We start from the raw sequence: 18,884 nt of genomic DNA on the forward strand, positions 1-18,884 counted from the left end.
ATGCTAACTTTTATGTATTTAGAAAAACAAATGTCCTTTCCCAAGCTTCTTTACCTACAGCTATAGAGGCAGGGCCTTTCAAAAGCAGCTTATATGGAAACCAATTTGACAATAAACTTCATATATTGGAAAAAAAAAAAAGAATAAACAAACATTTAAAACATTTAAATTTTTTTTTTCCAACGTTTATTTATTTTTGGGACAGAGAGAGACAGAGCATGAACGGGGGAGGGGCAGAGAGAGAGGGAGACACAGAATCGGAAACAGGCTCCAGGCTCTGTGCCATCAGCCCAGAGCCTGACGCGGGGCTCGAACTCACGGACCGCGAGATCGTGACCTGGCTGAAGTCGGACGCTTAACCGACTGCGCCACCCAGGCGCCCCTTAAAACATTTAAAAAAAAAAAAAGCAGCTTATAATTTGTTCAGGTTATATTTGCCTAACGCACTTGATACATACTATCAGAAAAGTGCACCTAATGCGAGCTCTGCAGATCAAAGCTAAAACAAAGGATACAAGACATCTGACTTTAAGAGGCCTGGCATCATTTTAAAAGTCAGCTAAAGGGGCGCCTGGGTGGCTCAGTCGGTTAAGCGGCCGACTTCGGCTCAGGTCATGATCTTGCAGTCCGTGAGTTCGAGCCCCGCGTTGGGCTCTGTGCTGACAGCTCGGAGCCTGGAGCCTGCTTCCGATTCTGTGTCTCCTTCTCTCTGACCCTCCCCCGTTCATGCTCTGTCTCTCTCTGTCTCAAAAATAAATAAACGTTAAAAAATAAAAAATAAAAAAATAAAAAAAATAAAAATAAAAGTCAGCTAAAAACTCCAGATTCTAAAGACAAGAATCCATCCATCCCTTCAGTAAATACTTATCCAGCTAGACAATATGCAAAAACTTCTCAAGGGGCTTGGTCTAAAAAATCAAGACAAACCTGGTCCCAGCCATCCTGCCACTAACCAAACAAATTCAGGACAAAAGTACTATCAGCTCATGCAGAGGCCCTGCAGTGAATGAAAATGAGTAAACGTATTGGCCATAAGATGCAAATATATCAAGTTGAAGACAGGAAAATTCATGTAGTCAATAAGATTGGAATTCAGCAAGTTGATGGTAGTTGTGGGCCCTGAAGGAAGATCACTCAACATACAAGGAGTCCTAGATGCAACAGGCACAGCTGAGACTCACGTTCTTTACCTGTAAAATGAGAGTCAAACTTTTCAACGCACCTACCACTCAAGACTGTCAAGTGATTATGCCAGAAAAAAATGCTTCGGTAATCTAAATATCTTCTATACTCTAGCACTGATTCAGTTTTGGTTGTTGTTGTTGTTTTTGGTTTTTTTTTTTTTTCAGGTCTTATTTTTAAATAAGTTGAAATGATTTTTAAGTTCTCTTTCTAGCACTGTTAGATTTAGGACCTAAAAACTAATCTTAATTCAATGAGTAAGAGAATTCTAACTTCCCAAGCATTATTAGTAGGATCAATCAATAAATTATTGCAGAAAACCAGGTATGAGCTGAAACAAACCGGTCTAAAATGCTGGTTACAAAAAGGGGGTGTGGGAGGGGGCCAGATTCAAATGACACTTAGAAGAAAGTTAAAATGACTATCAGTAGTGAAGTAATCAAAAGAGTAACCCTGAGAGTTTAAGGGAAGAACCTGGAGCATTCTTCTGGCAATCCCTAGGGACGGCAAATTACCAGCTTTGTAGGAAAAAGATTTTGTAATAGAAAAATATTTCCCAAGCAAGTCTGGTGAATGAGCTTTAGAATTCAAATTCATGATAAGCATTGATGAGAAAAAAAATGTGATATAAATTGAGGGATGGAGCTCAATATTTCCAAAAAGCAAGTTCTAAAAAGAAATTTCAGAAATTTCTCTTCAGCAATTAATGCAGATAGTCTGCTAATGGTAACTATACTTAGCACTAATTTGAATACATGTTCAAATACAACTTACATTTCCAATAAAACTAGACCACAGATTACACACCAAGCCTCTTGTTTTAAATACAATCAAAAAGCTAGACAAATATATGTATTTCTTTAATTCTTAAAAATATCAGAGGATATAAATTGGTACAACCACTCTGACAAAGTTGGTAGTAACTAGTGGGGCAAAATATATATCTGCCTATATTACTCAATAGTTCCGTGCCCAGGGGTATTTCCAAAAGAAAGGACTGCATAAACCCAACAATACACGCACAAAAATGTCCACAGCAGCTTTATTACAATAGCCCAAAACTGGAAATAATTCACATGTGTATTAAAAGAATGGATAAATAAATTGTGATAGGCTTGTGTATGAGGCTGCTACTATGGCACACTATATTTTCCAATAATGGCGACCACAACATTTCCGGTCTCACATGCTCTTCTAGAATCTGATCTCTCCCATTGCTTCTCGGCCTTTTGGCTAAGATCAAGGGCAGAATCTTCTCTCTCCCCATCAAGAGGCAGAGTCTGTTCCCCCGCTCTTCAAACCTAGGCAGGCTCATAACTGCCTCCAAGAATACAATGCAGTGGAAGTAAAACTGCATTAAGTTTCAAAGCCAAGTCGTAAGAGGACATTCAGCGTGTGTCTGGCTCACAGGATCTCCACCGCTCTCCCCACTGCACGTGTGTGGAGGACGCTAGCAGTTGGAACACTGCCACGAGGCTGTGAGGACACTCAGGCCACATTTAAGTGCTGGTCCGCCAACGGCGGACACGTGGGCAAAACTTGCAATACTATTAGGCCCAGCCTTCAAGCAGCCCTTCCTGACACCAAACGCAGCTATAACAAGCAAGGCTCAAATTACAGTTTTGTACGGAAATCAAGGTCATTGTTTAAGTCACTGAGTTTTGAGGCAATTTTTTAGGTGCCCCAGTAACTAGAACAAGTACAGGGCAATGAAAAAGAAACACTACCGCTACATGCAACAACATAGCTGAATCTCGCTGATAGACTACAATACTGAATGAAACAAGCCAGATCAGACACAGAGGAATGTACACTGTATGATACTATTTCGACAAAAACAAAAAACAAGCAATGCAAAACTAGGGGCACCTGGGTGGCTCAAGTCGGTTGAGTGCAGGACTCTTTTTTTTTTTTTTTTTTTTCAACGTTTATTTATTTTTGGGACAGAGAGAGACAGAGCATGAATGGGGGAGGGGCAGAGAGAGAGGGAGACACAGAATCCGAAGCAGGCTCCAGGCTCTGAGCCATCAGCCCAGAGCCTGACGTGGGGCTCGAACTCACGGACCGTGAGATCGTGACCTGGCTGAAGTCGGCCGCTTAACCGACTGCGCCACCCAGGCGCCCCCAGGACTCTTGATTTCACCTCAGGTCATGATCTCACGGGAGATGGGATCGAGCCCCATGTCAGGCTCTGTGCTGACAGCACGGAATCTGCTTGGGATTCGTTCTCTTCCTCTGCCCCTCCCCATCCCCCCCACCCCCCCACCCCCGCTTGGTCACTCCCTCTCTCTCTCAAAATAAATGAGTTTTTTTAATGTAAAACTACTCTATGGTGCTAGAAAACTGAGTAATTGTTACCCAAGGCAAGGAAGATAGGTAGTATGGATTGGGAAGGAGTGTGACACGGGCCTTCTGGGGTGGCAAAAATGTTCTGTATATTGATCTGAGTATGATTATACATTTACAAAAACTCCTCAGGATATACATTTAAGATTGGTGCACATTACTATATGTATATTATACCTTAATTTAAAACATAGGGAAGGATGGTGATCAAAGAACTAACAAGGAATCAGGAGGACAGGGCAGAGCATGCGTGGCACATTGGGGTTTCTTCCCTCCTGGAAATATTTGCCTAATCAAGAGATGCCTGAGAGGCTAAACTGCATGGAGGCGGCCTTGGAGACTCAGAAGCCAAAGTGTCAGAGTACAAGATCCTCCAAGGGAGCCATCCCCTACTTTGGAATAAGACCGCATAAGGCTGAATCCCAGAAGGTATAACGCAGAAGCAAACTAAACCGGTCCTTACATAGATTCAAAAAAACTTAATTTGAATAAAGGTAAGACCAAGTGCCTGGCAAAAGCAACAGAAAAAGCTTTACCTAAATCGGTAAGTACTTCTAGACATATTTTTTTCAAATAGAATGAACAGTACACAATCAAAGACAGGCAGGAACATTAGGAGATAAGACCCCTGGAGAAATGAAAGACTACAGAAAAAATCTGCACGACCAGGGGATAGTTGCCATGCTCACCCTGTTCAAAGAGATATGTACAGAGCTTGAAATTTTTGATAGGGAATAAGAAACTATGAAAGTGACATGACCACTTAAAAGGAACCAAACTGAAATTCTAGAATGAAAAATACAATTAACCAAAATTAAGAACCCAGAGAATAACATTTAAGAGCATACTAGACAGTGGGGCGCCTGGATGGCTCAGTTAAGAGCCCAACTCTTGACTTCGCTTCAGGTCATCATCTCACGGGTCACGAGATTGAGCCCTAACACCGGGCTCTGCGCTGAAGGTGCAGAGCCTGCTTGGAATTCTCTCTCTGCCCCACTTTCCTCCTAAGGGCGTGCAGCCACGCACTCTCTCTCTCAAAATAAATCAACTTAGAAAAAAGAGCATATTAGATGAAGACTAACTTAGTAAACTGGAAGACAGAACACACACACACACAAAAAAATATCCAGCACAGAAAAGAAACAAAAGAATGGAAAATACAGAAGGCAAGTGAAATGCACAGAGGATTTGGTGAGTCTAACATTGTGAAACTGAAGTCGCAGAAAGATCAAGAAACAGAATGGGGAAGAAGCAATATTGGAAGAGATGATGGCTGAGAACTATCCAAAACTGATGAAAGACATCGGAAGGTATACTCCCCAAGCAAGAAAGGGAGGATTCTTTGAAATCCAAAAAGAAAATCTTAAAAATGGCCTGAAAAAGAAACCAATTACCAAGACAGAAGCAATAAACTATGACTGACTTCTCAATAGAAACAAAGCCAAATAGGGGCACCTGGGTGGCTCAGTCAGCTAAGCGTGTGACTTCGGCTAGGTCATGATCTCAGAGCCCATGAGTTTGAGCCCTGCGTCGGGCTCTGTACTGACAGCTTGGAGCCTGGAGCCTGGTTTGGATTCTGTGTCTCCCTCTCTCTCTGCTCCTCCCCAGCTCGCACAATAGAAATATATCTTTGGGGTTTAAAATATATATGCATTTTAAAACATGGTGACAACGAAATGGGTTTAAAGAAGAAAGAAAGAAAGAAAGAAAGAAAGAAAGAAAGAAAGAAAGAAAGAAAGAAAGAAAGAAAGAAAGAAAATTAACTTAAATGTTTTTAAAGGCCTTTCACAATCTCAGGAAAAAGAGTGGAAGTCTCAATATTATACTTTGGTAAGTTGGGAAAACATATCAGAATTTCGTAGGCCAACACTAAAGGAACAGCAAAAGAACACATGATCCACGCTAATAAAAAAGAAGTAAATGGAATAATTATTTTTACAAAGAGAATCCAAAACAAAGGTAGAATGAGGGGAAAAAATATGGAAAACAAGGAATTCAAGTAGATTTTTTAAATTTTTAAATATTTATGTCAATGTAAAGTTATTAAGTGCCAATTCATTTTTGTAATAGTCATCAGCAAAATACACAAAAATATCTGGCACACATACCTTTCATAAATTTTGACCAATCTTTTCTATTGCGACTGACTTTTTGAAATCTTATTTCACTTTCTCTTTTCTTACCACAGATATGCTAACAAGCATTAAAATGTCCGAAAACCAAATAAGAAGAAACAGGAACAAAAAGCCCAGAGAGCTAACTAGCTTATAAATACTGCATTAGTTCCATAATAAAATATTAATTTGCCATTACTGATCTATGTAAAGTTACTGAAATTAATATATTAAGAAACTCAAAAACAATATTTTTTCACTTCTTTCATGAAAAACATTACTCTAATATTTTTAATTCAATTGTTAATTTAGTGAAAGGAAAATTCCAGCATAAAATTATAACTTTTTCTACACTGACATCAATGTCGGCAAGACACAGGTGCAACATGTACCTCTCTCCGAGAATAATCAAATATCTATTTCGAGCCAAAAACACTTAAGCAAACAAGATATGAAACTCCAGAGTCAACTCCTGACCTTCCTATAGGCAAATGAAACTACCCGCCCCTTAATAAATATTTTTTGATTTTAGGGTGGATTGCTACTACCATTTTGTGAGAGGTAGGTATCTTAAGTAAGGTAGCCTAAGCCTCGCAAAGAAACAATGCTACCAAAATTATATCAAAATACTATATTCATATCGTATAGCCTATCTCTGTAAAGAAATCAAAGAATCTTTGTATTTCATTCCAGCCTTTCAGATATAAAAACGAAGAGTGAACAGCGCCAGAATTAAAAAACGGGACCCCAAAGCGTACAGAGAGGCATGTCCAGGTCTACTGCGTTAGAGTCAATGAGACGGACTCCCTTTCCACGAGGGCTGAGGAGCAAGACCAAGCCCTTCGTTCAGGTGACTCGAGCACGGTGCCGAGGGCCTTCTCCACACACCAAACGCGGTTGCCCACGAGCCGTGTGGGGAGCTGACTCCCACCCAAGCGTTCTTCTCTAACCTTCACCGCAGTCTCTTCAGGCGCCGTGGCTGTGCGCATGCTCTGGTCTCATCCTCACAGTGTCCCACCCGCTCACCTCCCCTCTGCACCTACTATCTCCTCCTATTCCTTCAGGTCTTACGAGTCCCTGGCTCAGGGAAGCTTGCCCAACCACCCCCAAAAGTCAGGTTAGGCTCCTTGCTCCTGGGTTTTATAGCTCCCAGTACTTCAAAGAACCTATCTCCCTGTCATCGTTGAAAACAAGGTAGCTAACCTGAGGCACGGAAGGCACTGGAGAAATACTTGCTGGATGAACAAACAAATCTGAATTTACGATTCTCCCCAATTTTGCAAAGAAAACAGCCCTCAAAAACTAAGTTATTTGCATGAAATGATATAGCCTGGAAATGGCATAGATCGGTTGAGAATCCAAGTGTCTGCAATTCTAATTCCCATGCTGTGACCCCCAGGTACTATAATGAAATGTGCTAGAAGACAGATTTCTTTCAAATTGGTATTACTTTTGTTGACTTCCACTGTAAAAAGTGAGATACTTTTTAATGGGGGGTGGGGGGGGGCGAGAGACTCTAAATACCAGCGAATCCCACCTAAATGCCAACATGCCTTTCAAAAATCACCCTGAAGGGACAAACTGAAACTTTCTGGGAATACACGGTCAGAACACTGTTGATAACAATGTCATTGCACTAAAGCAAAACAAGCACGGTTAAAGTGAAATTGCAAACATAAACCAGAATGCAATCACCTGTCTCTTTCTCTCGAACTGAAGCACCAATTCCCAAAGTTTTAGTATTGTGGCTAAGTCTTCTGCCAGCTTCCAACTGCCTTAACTAACAGGCCTAGTGCATGTTAACCGAAGTTAACTGTGTTTTCAATCTGCCACTAGCTTTCATTTACTGGCCTCCTTCTCAGTCACGTTCACTGGCTGCAAAACGTAACAGGAACTTGAGATAGATGTGCACATGGCGGCCACGGCTGACCAGTACAACCTCTGCCAGGCACTGGAGGCCCAGATTGCATCCGCCGTGCCAGGAAGTTGTCTTCGTTCCCAACAACTCCAAGGATGGCCAGCCAGTTGACAGATGGTGGCAAAGCTGACACTTCCACTTACTGGCTTGTATAACCAGTGGCAGTTGTCCTCACTAGGAGATAGTTCACGTCGAAGCACTGTTATAACTGGAAATGGGCTACCCTCATCAGAAACAAGTGCACCAGGGAGTCTGACCGCTAGCTAAAAACAGTAAGTAGGCACAAACACCAAGACTCGGGCCCAAGTTCTTAATGTTTGGCAAACGATGCTTCTTTTTTTTTTAATTTTTTTTTTTCAACGTTTATTTATTTTTGGGACAGAGAGAGACAGAGCATGAACGGGGGAGGGGCAGAGAGAGAGGGAGACACAGAATCGGAAACAGGCTCCAGGCTCCGAGCCATCAGCCCAGAGCACGACGCGGGGCTCGAACTCACGGACCGCGAGATCATGACCTGGCTGAAGTCGGACGCTTAACCGACTGCGCCACCCAGGCGCCCCAAACGATGCTTCTTCAAATGCCTTTGAGACAACTCACTAATTCTTTAATCAGCAAAGGAATCTGTTAACTCGGGATACCTGTTTTCCTTTAAAAAATTAATTTATACTTATATTAGCATAATTTTTTTGTTATATTTTGACCTATGTACGGTTGACATATGTCAATTGCGTGTGTAGAATCCCACACAGGACCTACATCCACTCTAAGTAAAAACCTAAACTATGTTTACAAACTTTATTATCAGAAACAGCAAACTCATATTTTTTCTTAATTTGAGGGTCTGATAGAGAAATACAAGTAAATAAACCACTGTTCATGTGATGCTGGCTAACTGAATTCTTATTAAAATGACTTTACAAAAGGAAAAAGTACCCTGACTTCCCTCCATTAGAACTTCCCAGAGATTCAACACATAGAGGGAGTTGGCCACGGTGATCTCTAAAGTTCTGTCCAACTTTTCTGAGCTACAAAATGTTCAGTGTGTATCCCAGAGACTTGATTCCATTTATAAATGGATTAGTATAGGATTAAAGTCACTTTCTTCCAGCGAGCAAAATATTTAAGATCGTGTCCCCACTCTCTTTCCCTCCATTTGTGTCACATTATTTCCCGTGACTGGGTAGTGCCCCAATTCAAACATCCTCCCCAGTCCCATAAGGGACCCATTTAACTCCTATTAAAGTCTACTGACGAAAAAGCAACTGTGGATTAAAATGCGGGGAAAGGGGAGGAGGCGGATAGAGTGTAATTCTCAATTTATAGAAATGTCTTTCAATTTATAGAAATGTCTTCCAATTTACAGAAATGTGGATTCGCAGACTCCTCGCATTTCCTGGCATTAAAATACCTGCGAGCAACCATTCTCACGCATTAGATATGCCGCACCGTCACTCGGCTGTTAGCTGCAAACTACTTTGCAAACTTTGCAAAGGCGCACAGATTTCCAGGCTCCCCGGTTCCCTCATTCACCCGATCCTCCGCTTGCCGAGCCGAAAGAAAGTTCCGCGGCACGAAGGCAGTAATTTAAAAGAACGAAGTTCGCCTCAGTCCTGCCCACTTGGGCTCCGCAGGACGCAAGTGAAACTTGCAGGGGAGACAGACACGTCTCCCGGGGACCGAAGCTTGCTCCGGGGGGGAGGGGGGGCGGCGGGGCTCCCCTCCCCCAGGATCTGAGGACCCGGGTCCTTTCCACCGGGCCCCTTCACCCGCCACCAGGTCCCCTCGCGCTGCGTCCGCCGCAGACCCTCCCCGCACGCCCCCTGCATCCCAGCGCCCCCCACCCGGCGCCCGCCAACCTGCCAATCACTCCCGCAGAGCCCCACGATCGAGGTTCCAGGGGGCACTCGGACGGCCCCGCACAGGTTCCCCGAGCCTGACCCCCAAGAGCAGAGGCGGGGAGCCGCAGCTCCGTCCACCTCCCCGGGGCCGGGAATGGCGGCGTCCGGCTCCCCGGGGCCAACCCGAGTCCCTGCCCGGAGGAAACCCCGGAGACCGGCACCGCCGCCTCCGGCCGGCCGCCTGCGGTGGGAGATGAAGAAATGAAGTTACCTCCGGACGGTCCCGTCGGCGGAGGCTGTGGCGGGGCGCAGCGCGGGGAGTCGGGGCAGCCGAGCAGGTCCCGGCGCGGCGGCGGCGGCTACCGCAGTGCCCTCCGCCCCATTGTTTCCCTTCCAAGAGGCTCCCGGCGAAGCCGAGCCCGGGAACCAGGAAGTTCCCCGGCGCGACACCTCCTGCCGCCGCTATGGAAACGGCCCCCGCCTCCCAGGGCGGCTCGCCCGGGACCCCGCCTCCGCGCCGCCGGCCCCGCCCGCCTCACGGACCGCCGCCAACCGTCGCCGCTGCGGCCGCGGCCGCCGCCATCTTGGCGCGGCCGGGCGGCCCTTTCCCGGCGGCACGTGCGCGCCGCTCCCGCGTTCCCGCCGGCCGCGGGGGCGCGCTTCCAGGGCTGCGGGGTGCGGACGCAGCTCCCCGGGATCCCGGGCGGGAAGCGGCGCCTCTGACCCCGGGCCGGCAAGGGAGAGAGGACCCGCGCCGCACTGCAGACCCCGGACCTGGAGCCAGGCTTCGAGGCACGGCGCGGAAACGACCCACTTAAGCCGTCCATTTGGAAAGGTCAAGGGATGGGCGAGCTCAGGGCTGAAGTCAGTAGAGCAGTGGCCTAGAGCGTGTTCTCTGCTGCCACATTGCCGCGCGTTTCGCTTCGGGCCCATCTTACCAGCTGTCAGAGCTAGGGCACTCTAATTTTCTTCATCTGTAAAGTGATAGAATCGTAGTACCTACCTCGTAAGGTTATCACCTGGAACAAGCAAGTGCCTGGGTAGTAAGTGCAAAATGATCGTTCAATAAAAAGGTATTGCTTCTAACAAAAATCACATTTCTGTCATTTTCCAGGAACTTTAGGTCTTCCAATCAGCACTGCTTTAAATAGGCTACTGTCTCAGATCCCATTGCTGCTTAAAACTTCCCAAATGTTCATCTTTTGTCCCATCTTTCTCTAGGTCAGCTTTCCTTTTTTATATCATGGAAACTGTCAAGAGTTTTAATCTCCAGAGTCTTCCATTAAGAGGTGCCATAAAAAGGTGAATGATGTAAACTTTCCAACACTGTAATTAGCTGACAGTTAAATGATTTATTCAATAGAAGCTAGAAGAGTTAGGGTGTGCAAATAACAAAGGCTTCCTGTCCTTGATTCCAGGAACTAGAATTACTAAAGCTGGCAACTCTGCACCATTGTTATTATCTCTTTTCCAGCTGGTGAAAACAGACACCAAAAAACTGGGTGCTGTGTGCAATATGGAAACAGAGGGATGGACAGAGGAGGTGGGGTCACAGACTCTGCTGAAGGATGCAGACTTTAATAACTGTGCGTAAGACGGGGTCTTGGATAGTCTCCAAGGTTCCTTGTAGCTTACAAGTATTGTGATCTTATTCGTACACTCTTTAAGTTTATACTTCCCTTTGGCTATTCACTTAAACCAGGTTTGTGAAGACAGGTGTTTAATAAGCCTGATCCAAGACTGGCATAAATAGTTTGATATATGAATTGCGGTAAAAACAGGTCAAGAGTTGGCAGGATGCAGGAAACTTTTTCAATACCCAAACACTTCTCCAAAAGTTCTGGAATGCTCTGATTAGCGATTACCCAAACTGAGATACCTGAATTTCTGAAAGGCAGGAGCCCCGCCGCTCATATAGCTTTGTAGCCCGTATTGGACCAGCAGTTTGCACATGGTAGGCCCTCAATAAATGTTTATTGAATTAAATTGCCATGTTTATGGCTGAGTGCTCATCATTTAAGGAGACCTTGGGAACCACAGAGATACACAAGAGATGTTACTCAAGGGACATCACTGCAAATCAACAGGAACCCCACGTCACTAGTAAATGGGATTTTGGAATGAACAACCCTGGCCTCAGGCTTATTTGGCAAAATAAAGTGGAAATTTCAGATAGGTTTTTCCACAACTTATATGGGTAAGTTTTTTAAACTTTATTTTGGACCTAATTATGAGCACCACTGATTGAATTTTATGCTTCAATAACAGCCCTCTGACTCTATAGTACAGTTCAAGTTCAGAAATCCCCACATTTTTCCCCAAGTCAGAGTGTCACCAGTGAGTTCTGTCACTTCAGTATAAAACTAGTATTTGTTCTTAGGTATAATGTCAGGGAAATGCTATAGTTTTTTGTATATTTAAGCATCTCGGAGGTATTGTTAAACGACAAACACAGATTTTTGTCTTTAGATCCCCTGTGTAGGGCTTCATACTAGGGTAGGCATGCAGATTCACTTATCTGTGGCATGTGATAAACGTGGAATTTACATCAGTGATTGTCAAGGAAATAAAGATAGAATCATTTTCCTCTAAACCAGGGATGCGCAAACTTTTTCATACAGAGGAAACGTAGTAAACATGAGGGCAACAGTAGACAATATACAACAGAATAAATGTGCCTGTGTTCCACTAAAAACTCACGGAAATAGCTGGATTTGACCCTCAAGGCCATATTTTGCTGACCCCTAAAGAATTCTGTCAGATGCACTCCATTTTTCTATTCACTCCAATGTGAAATGCCAGATATTAAAATACAAAGGATAAAAGCTCGATAAGGGTAAAAGCACCAAAAAGTCAAAAGAAAGTATGGAATCAGTTCGCGTTACCAATTAAAATATTTCACAAACACCAAAGGTTTAGAACTACATTTTGTGTACTATAATGAAATAAGATAGACGGATATTGGCCTTTCATTTTTTCAAAAGCTAGGAGTTACGACAATGGGAATAGGTAAAATGTTGACAAAGGTAAGAGTGCACCCACAGAATGCCATAATAAACTTCTGGAAAGCCAGAAGTACAATTGGAGGTGAGAACATAAGAACATAGAAGAAAAAAAAAAATTCTCCAAAGCAAATCATCCTTCACTGCCATCTTTACAATGTGGATGAAAGTATAGGTCCTTTGAGTCTCCTGTAAATTGAGAATTCAAATGTGAATCCATGGCTATTTGATCCATCCAATTTCTTTTTAATAGGGCTAACAGATAGGTCCCTAAGGAGGGATGGGAGGAGGAAGGGGACAAAAAAGCTGAGGCAAACCCTGCTGTACACATTCTCATCCTCACTAGCAGCAATACTTTCTGAAATTTCCTAAGGAAGCAATGCTCTTCTATTGATTAGGAAAGTCACCTCCAGTGAGACTGCATATAATTGTTCTTCACTATTGGGGAAAAAACCAGCCCAGTCAGTATCTCTGCACCCAGTGTAAGTACACAAGCAATGGGGGATCAACAACCACATCCATGCTGCTCATACGAAGTAGTTATCCTTTGGTTCAAAAGGTAACTTACTGATGCAGAGCAAGGAAAAAGTTCACAGAAGTGTTGTGAACCCCATAAAACTGTATGCAAGGTGTTGTGTACACAATTTGTTACTTACAACTATCTGGGGTTGTCTTGTCCATTTATCGGTATACTTGGGGGTTGTTTCTGTCTGTCGTAAGAACGTCATGCCACAGATTGGGGAACTCATCTGTCTTCTTCCCTGTTCTATCTCTTGGTCCAGATCAGTGTCTGGTACAAGACCAGCTCTCTATAAACACTTGTAGAAGGAATGAAGAAAGAGGAGGAGGGAAGGAGAGAGGAAGGAACAAAGGTACACAGATACCCATTTTCTCTGGGCAGAAGTCTTCTAACTTTCATCGTATGCTCAGAAGGGTCTGTGACACATACACACAAGTAAGTAAGAAAGACCAGTTTTCAACTACAAAGGCCACCTCTCATTATCTCCTCTGCCCTTTTGCTCACCAGCCACCCTGCTCACAGAACAAAATGGTTATCATGGTTTGCCAGAAGCCTACGATGATGTCATACCATTTGGAGAGTGTCTCATTATGTTTTTATAGCTTTAGAGAATTGCTTCTGCCTGCTCAACTTTAAGTTACCATACTTAAAGTCTCCATTTGACTACATCTTAGATGTCATGCCCTTTATTTTTTTAAATCTCATCAAACAGAGTTGTATTAAAAAAAAAACTGTAAGATATTGAAATAAATGAGGTATGATTTCAAGGCATTTTTGTCCCCAATTTAGGGTGATAAAACTTTTGCCTCTATATGTATGGATTTCTAATTAACTTTTAAACCCTTGTGTACACAAATCTATATAAGTTGTGTGGTAGCTAATTTTCAAAGATGGTCCCCCAGTGAAACATGACTCCAGTGTTCACATCTTTGTATATCGTCCTCCTCTTGAATCTGAGCTGGCCAAAAGAATAGGCCATAAGTGACACTGAATATTTTCTAAGACCAGATGATGAGAAGTCTTACAGCTTTTGTCTGGATCTCTGAAATACTTACCCTTAGCACACCCCCTCCCAGAACTCAGCTTCCAGGGTTTGTTTGTTTTTTTTTTGGTTTTTTTTTTTTAATGTTTTTATTTATTTATTTGTGAGAGAGAGCAAGCAAGCAGGGAGGGGCAGAGAGAGAGGGAGATCCAGAGTCCGAAGCAGGCTCCAGGCTCTGAACTGTCAGCACAGAGCCCGACGTGGGGCTCGAACTCACAGACAGTGAGATCGTGACCTGAGCCGAAGTCGGACGCTTCACCAACTGAAACACCCAGCGTCCCTCAGCTTCCATGTTGAGGCCACAATAGTGGCAAGGTTCACTGAGCCCCAGCCAATAGCCAGCTTCCACCGCCAATCACGCAGGTGAGACAATCCTGCACATCCAGCACAGATGAGCCCTCAGATGCCTTGACCCCCAACTCTGCGACCCCGTGAGAAACCCCAAATGAGGACGTCTTAGGTGAGCGCAGTCAACCCGTGGAACCACAAGAGCAAACATTAATTGTTGTTGTAAGTCACTGAAACAGGCTGCTTTGTTATCCGCATGTTGATAACTGGGATACGTTGATTAAAAATAAAGTTGCTAAAAATAAAATAAAATAAAAAATAAAAAAATAAAAATAAAGTTGCTTAGAGGTACCTAGGTGGCTCAGTCGGTTAAGCGTCCGACTTTGGCTCAGGTCACGATCTCGCAGTTCATGATGTTCGAGCCCCACGTCAGGCCCTGTGCTGACAGCTCAGAGCCTGGAGCCTGTTTTGGATTCTGTGTCTCCCTCTCTCTCCGCAACACCCCCCCCCCCCCGCTCCTGCTGTCTCTCTCAAAAATAAACAAACATATAAATAAATAAATATAAAGTTGATAAAGCTATATTTAGCTATATGTACACTAAGACCTTAATAAATAACTTCATCAAAATTACAGAAATGCTGCATAAGAAGGTCAAGTTCGAGAAGAACAAGGTGAGCTGTAAAGGATCCTGAGGTATCCCATGGCCTGTTCTTGGCTGATGTTGTCTGGCTTCTTCCCTTGAGTGGGGGGTGGCTCTCTGGACACAATGAAACAACATAACAACCTTTCCGTGTCTGCAAAGTAATACACTTGCAATTACATGTGATTTACACAGACATGAAGTAAGTCCCCACCCACATGCTTTGGCTAAAAAAGGAAAGGAGTGGTCACAAGTAGCCAGACTAAAGGTTCAATTAAAATGAGACAATAGATGGGGAAAAAAAAATATTTTTTTTATCTACTCAGCTTCTCTTTTCTATTTGCTAATGCTTTATGAAGATTGCAGGCCCATAATTCCTAATCAGCACTTATGAAATCTAAAAAGCTCTGGAAACCAAAAGGGGTGGCTTTTTTTTTTTTTCCACCTAAGTTTGGCACCTAGATTCATTTGGTAGCAACTGGACTTTCCTTTGGCTGTTTATGGTCTTTATTTTATTTGATATGAACACTCATCCTATTACAGAACCATCAACATGTTGATGACAAGGCCCTGGCCCAGCTCCCACCTATGCTGCCCTCAAGTAATATGCAGTGTATGTGCTATGTCACCCTTCTAGAAACCGAAACTTCTGAATTCCAAAACAGTTTTGGCTTCAGACCTGAAGGAGACTTTATTAGAGACCCGAAGTAACATTTTTTTTTTTTTTTTTTTTTTGCACAGGGGTGGGGTGATATTAACGTGGGGTCATTGAACACTCGATTCAGACAGCCTGAGTTCAAATCCCCTCTCTACTGTTTGCCACCTCTGACACCTAGAGAAACCCTCGGCCTCAGTTGTCCCCTCTGCAAAATGAAGACAGTAATAAAAATTACCTCATAGGGTTCTTAGAGAACTAAATGGGGCCACACATGCAAAGGGCTTATCCCAATGACCAGCAGTTAGTAAACACTCAACAAATGTCAAGTCTTATTGTGTTATTATTACATATAAGCTTTTTTTCATGTTCAACAAAACTAATATCTCTCTTGGGGCTCAGTGAGAAAAAAAGAAACTACTCAAGGTATTACCAGCAGGAAGATATTTAACACAGGGAATCAGAGGTAAAAAATCTTGGGAAAGGGTGAATGGGGGGGAAGGGGACCAGCACTGAGTCCTGAGTTATTCCACAGCAGTTGTGGACCCGATCGGTGTCAGGAAGCTGCTGAACCCAGAATTTGGAGTCACAGGAAATGACACGAAATCATTGCCAATGCCACAGCTGCCTTGCAGCTTAGACGCTGGTAACTGCCAGGGGTACTCTCTGGAGTCTAGCTTCACGGCACATATGCATGTCTGTCAAACCCTTATGTCAGCCACTGCTGTCAGAGGAACAATGTCAGGCTCCCTATGCCATTCAGATCCCAGGCGTGCCTCTCACCGGCAGAACAACACCTTATCAGAACAGTGCTAGCAAAGGACTCTGGGAAACGCAGCCCCTGTGATACAGATGATACCCAACACAAATAATTTAATAATAGTGATTTACATTTGTAAAGCATCTGCCGTAAGGTTCTGCGAGGCAAGCAGGAGCTGAGCACAGAGAGCTCAGTGACGTGTCCAGAGTTGGCTGAGTAGTGAGACACTTGGATGCTCATATTCCAAATCTAGAGTGTGATGCTTTATTCCGATGCTCATCCGAGTCCTATTTTTTTCCCCCAAGTCCTCATACCATTTGTATTATTTACTTACTGTCTCTCTTTAAGGTGGCTCACATTTCTACTTAAGTCAATTTAAATAGGAAAATTTGCATCGCTATCTAAAGTATAATGCAAATCACTGAAGCGGAAAGCAGATGTCATGTACCATAAATGGAAGATAAAAGTAAAAATGAACACACAGGGGGCGCCTGGGTGGCTCAGTAGGTTTAGCGACCACTTCAGCTCAGGTCAGGACCGTCGTGGCTCAGCTCGTGAGTTGGAACCCCTCACTGTCTCTGCTGTCAGTGCAGAACCCACTTCAGATCCTTTGTCTCCCCCTCTCTCTCTCTGCCCCTCCCTCACTTGAGTTTTCTCCCTCTCTCAAAAATAAACATTAAAAAAAAAAAAATGAACACACAGAAAACCACACAAGAGTATTAAGACCACTTCAATAGCATTGCCCACAGAGGGCACTGAGCCTGAAGCCTGCTCTGTGTTGAAAATGGAGACTGGGGTGTGTTAGATGTCAGACATACGAACAGCAAACACCTAAGACCAAACTGAAACTCTCTCGTTGATATATTCACAAGGTCTAAAAGATGACTAAAATCCTTGAAAAGAAATTAAATTTCTCACTAGGTGAGGCAATGTTATTTAAAGCCTTAGCCATCTCACCTTCTAAATACATCCTACACTTCAGGTAACAATGCTTTCTTCATGCCGTATCAATTTTGAAAGTTGAGCTCAGGGTCAGAGGATTTATTAGTTCAATTTTGGAAAGTAGTTGGTAGCTCAGTGTTAAATATACATCAGTGTGTTTTGCTCCTACTGACTCATTCATGTAAGATTTGTCTGATGCAGAAGTAAAATTCACATCATATACAATACACCATTTCAAAGTGAACAATTCAGTAGCATTTAATACATTCACAAGGTTGTTCAACTACCACCTCTATGTTATCCCAAAACATACACATCTCCCCAAAAAGAAACTCTATACCCAGTAACCAGTTAACTTTCTATTTCCTCTCTCCCTAGCCCCTGGCAGGCACCATCCTGCTTTCTGCCTCTATAGATTCACCCTGGATGTTTCATGTAAATGGAATTATATAATATGTGACACGTTGTGTCCATCTTTCACTCAGCCTAAGGTTTTTGCAGTTCATACACATTGTAGCATGTCCTTGTACTTGATTCCATTTTAGGACTGAATAACATTGCATTGAATGGATATACCACATTTGGTTACTCATCCATCCATGCATGAACATTTGGGTTGCCTCCAACTTTAGGCTATTGGGAATAGTGCTATGAACACGCGTGTACACGTATCTGCCTCAGTGCCTGCTTTCCAGTTATTTTGGAAGTATGCTTAGGATTGGAATTGTGGGATTGCATGGTGATTACGTTTAACTTCTTGAGGAACTACCAAACCGTTTTCATCAGGGAGGAACCATTTTCCCTTCCCGACCAGCAGCGCACAAGGGTTGCAATTTCTCCATATCCTCGCCAACACTACTTATTTTCTGCTTTTTGTGATTACGGCCATCCTTGTGGGTGTGAAGTGGTGTCCCGAGGTTTTGATTTGCATTTCATTAATGACTAATGATGCTGAGCATCTTGTCATGTGTTTATTAGCCATGCGTGGATCTTCTTTGGAGAAATGTTTATTCACGCTTTTTGCTCACTTTAAAAACTGGGTTGTTTGTCTTCTTATTGTGGAACTGTAAGAGTTCTTTATGTATTCTTGACCCTTCTCGGATAAGAGATTTGCAAATACTTTCTCCCATTCTGTAGGTTTCCTGTTTACTTTATTGGTAATGTTCTCTGATAAGCAGAAGTTTTCAACCTGATGAAGTCCAATTTACCTTTTTTTTTTTTTTTTTTAAATTTTGTTGTTCTGCTTTTAGTGTTGTATCTATGAATCCATTGCCAAATCCAAGGTCAGGGGTATTTGCCCTTATGCTTTCTTCTAAGAGTTTTATGTTTTAGCTTTTGTGTTTATACATGATTTTTAAATAACAGTATAAAATTTTCATAGAAATAAGGTAAATCCACCTAGATTAATTCTATAACTGTTGAAATTTACTCACCCTTGAAAGACTCATTTGTTTCTTTAGTAAATGGGTTTATTTAGCCATGACTATGAACAAATCTCTACTAGATTGTATGTAACTGTAGACTATATATATATACACACACTTATTAGTATACATATTGTTTATTAGTATGGTATATTATTCTTACATACTAATAGAAGGTTACAGAAGTGCTAAGAAGAAAGACTGGACTGCCA

General features: G+C 43.0%; 1 protein-coding gene across 3 annotated transcripts in view; it reads right to left on the bottom strand.

Moving 5' to 3' along the window:
* The window catches only part of USP6NL (USP6 N-terminal like), a 234,992-nt gene that overhangs the window by 172,521 nt on the left and 43,587 nt on the right, over positions 1-18,884 (bottom strand). The window contains exon 1 of one of the 3 annotated variants that reach the window (XM_045465656.1): positions 9,670-9,857. The exons of 1 other annotated variant lie outside the window; for it this stretch is intronic. The gene's annotated coding sequence lies outside the window, so the exon portion shown is untranslated. Of the gene's footprint in view, positions 1-9,416; positions 9,526-9,669; positions 9,858-18,884 lie in introns of those variants that run through there. One more of the 3 variants, XM_045465658.1, reaches the window with a different exon arrangement.

The sequence above is a fragment of the Leopardus geoffroyi genome, chromosome B4, assembly GCF_018350155.1.
Source record: "Leopardus geoffroyi isolate Oge1 chromosome B4, O.geoffroyi_Oge1_pat1.0, whole genome shotgun sequence".
NCBI lineage: Eukaryota > Metazoa > Chordata > Mammalia > Carnivora > Felidae > Leopardus > Leopardus geoffroyi.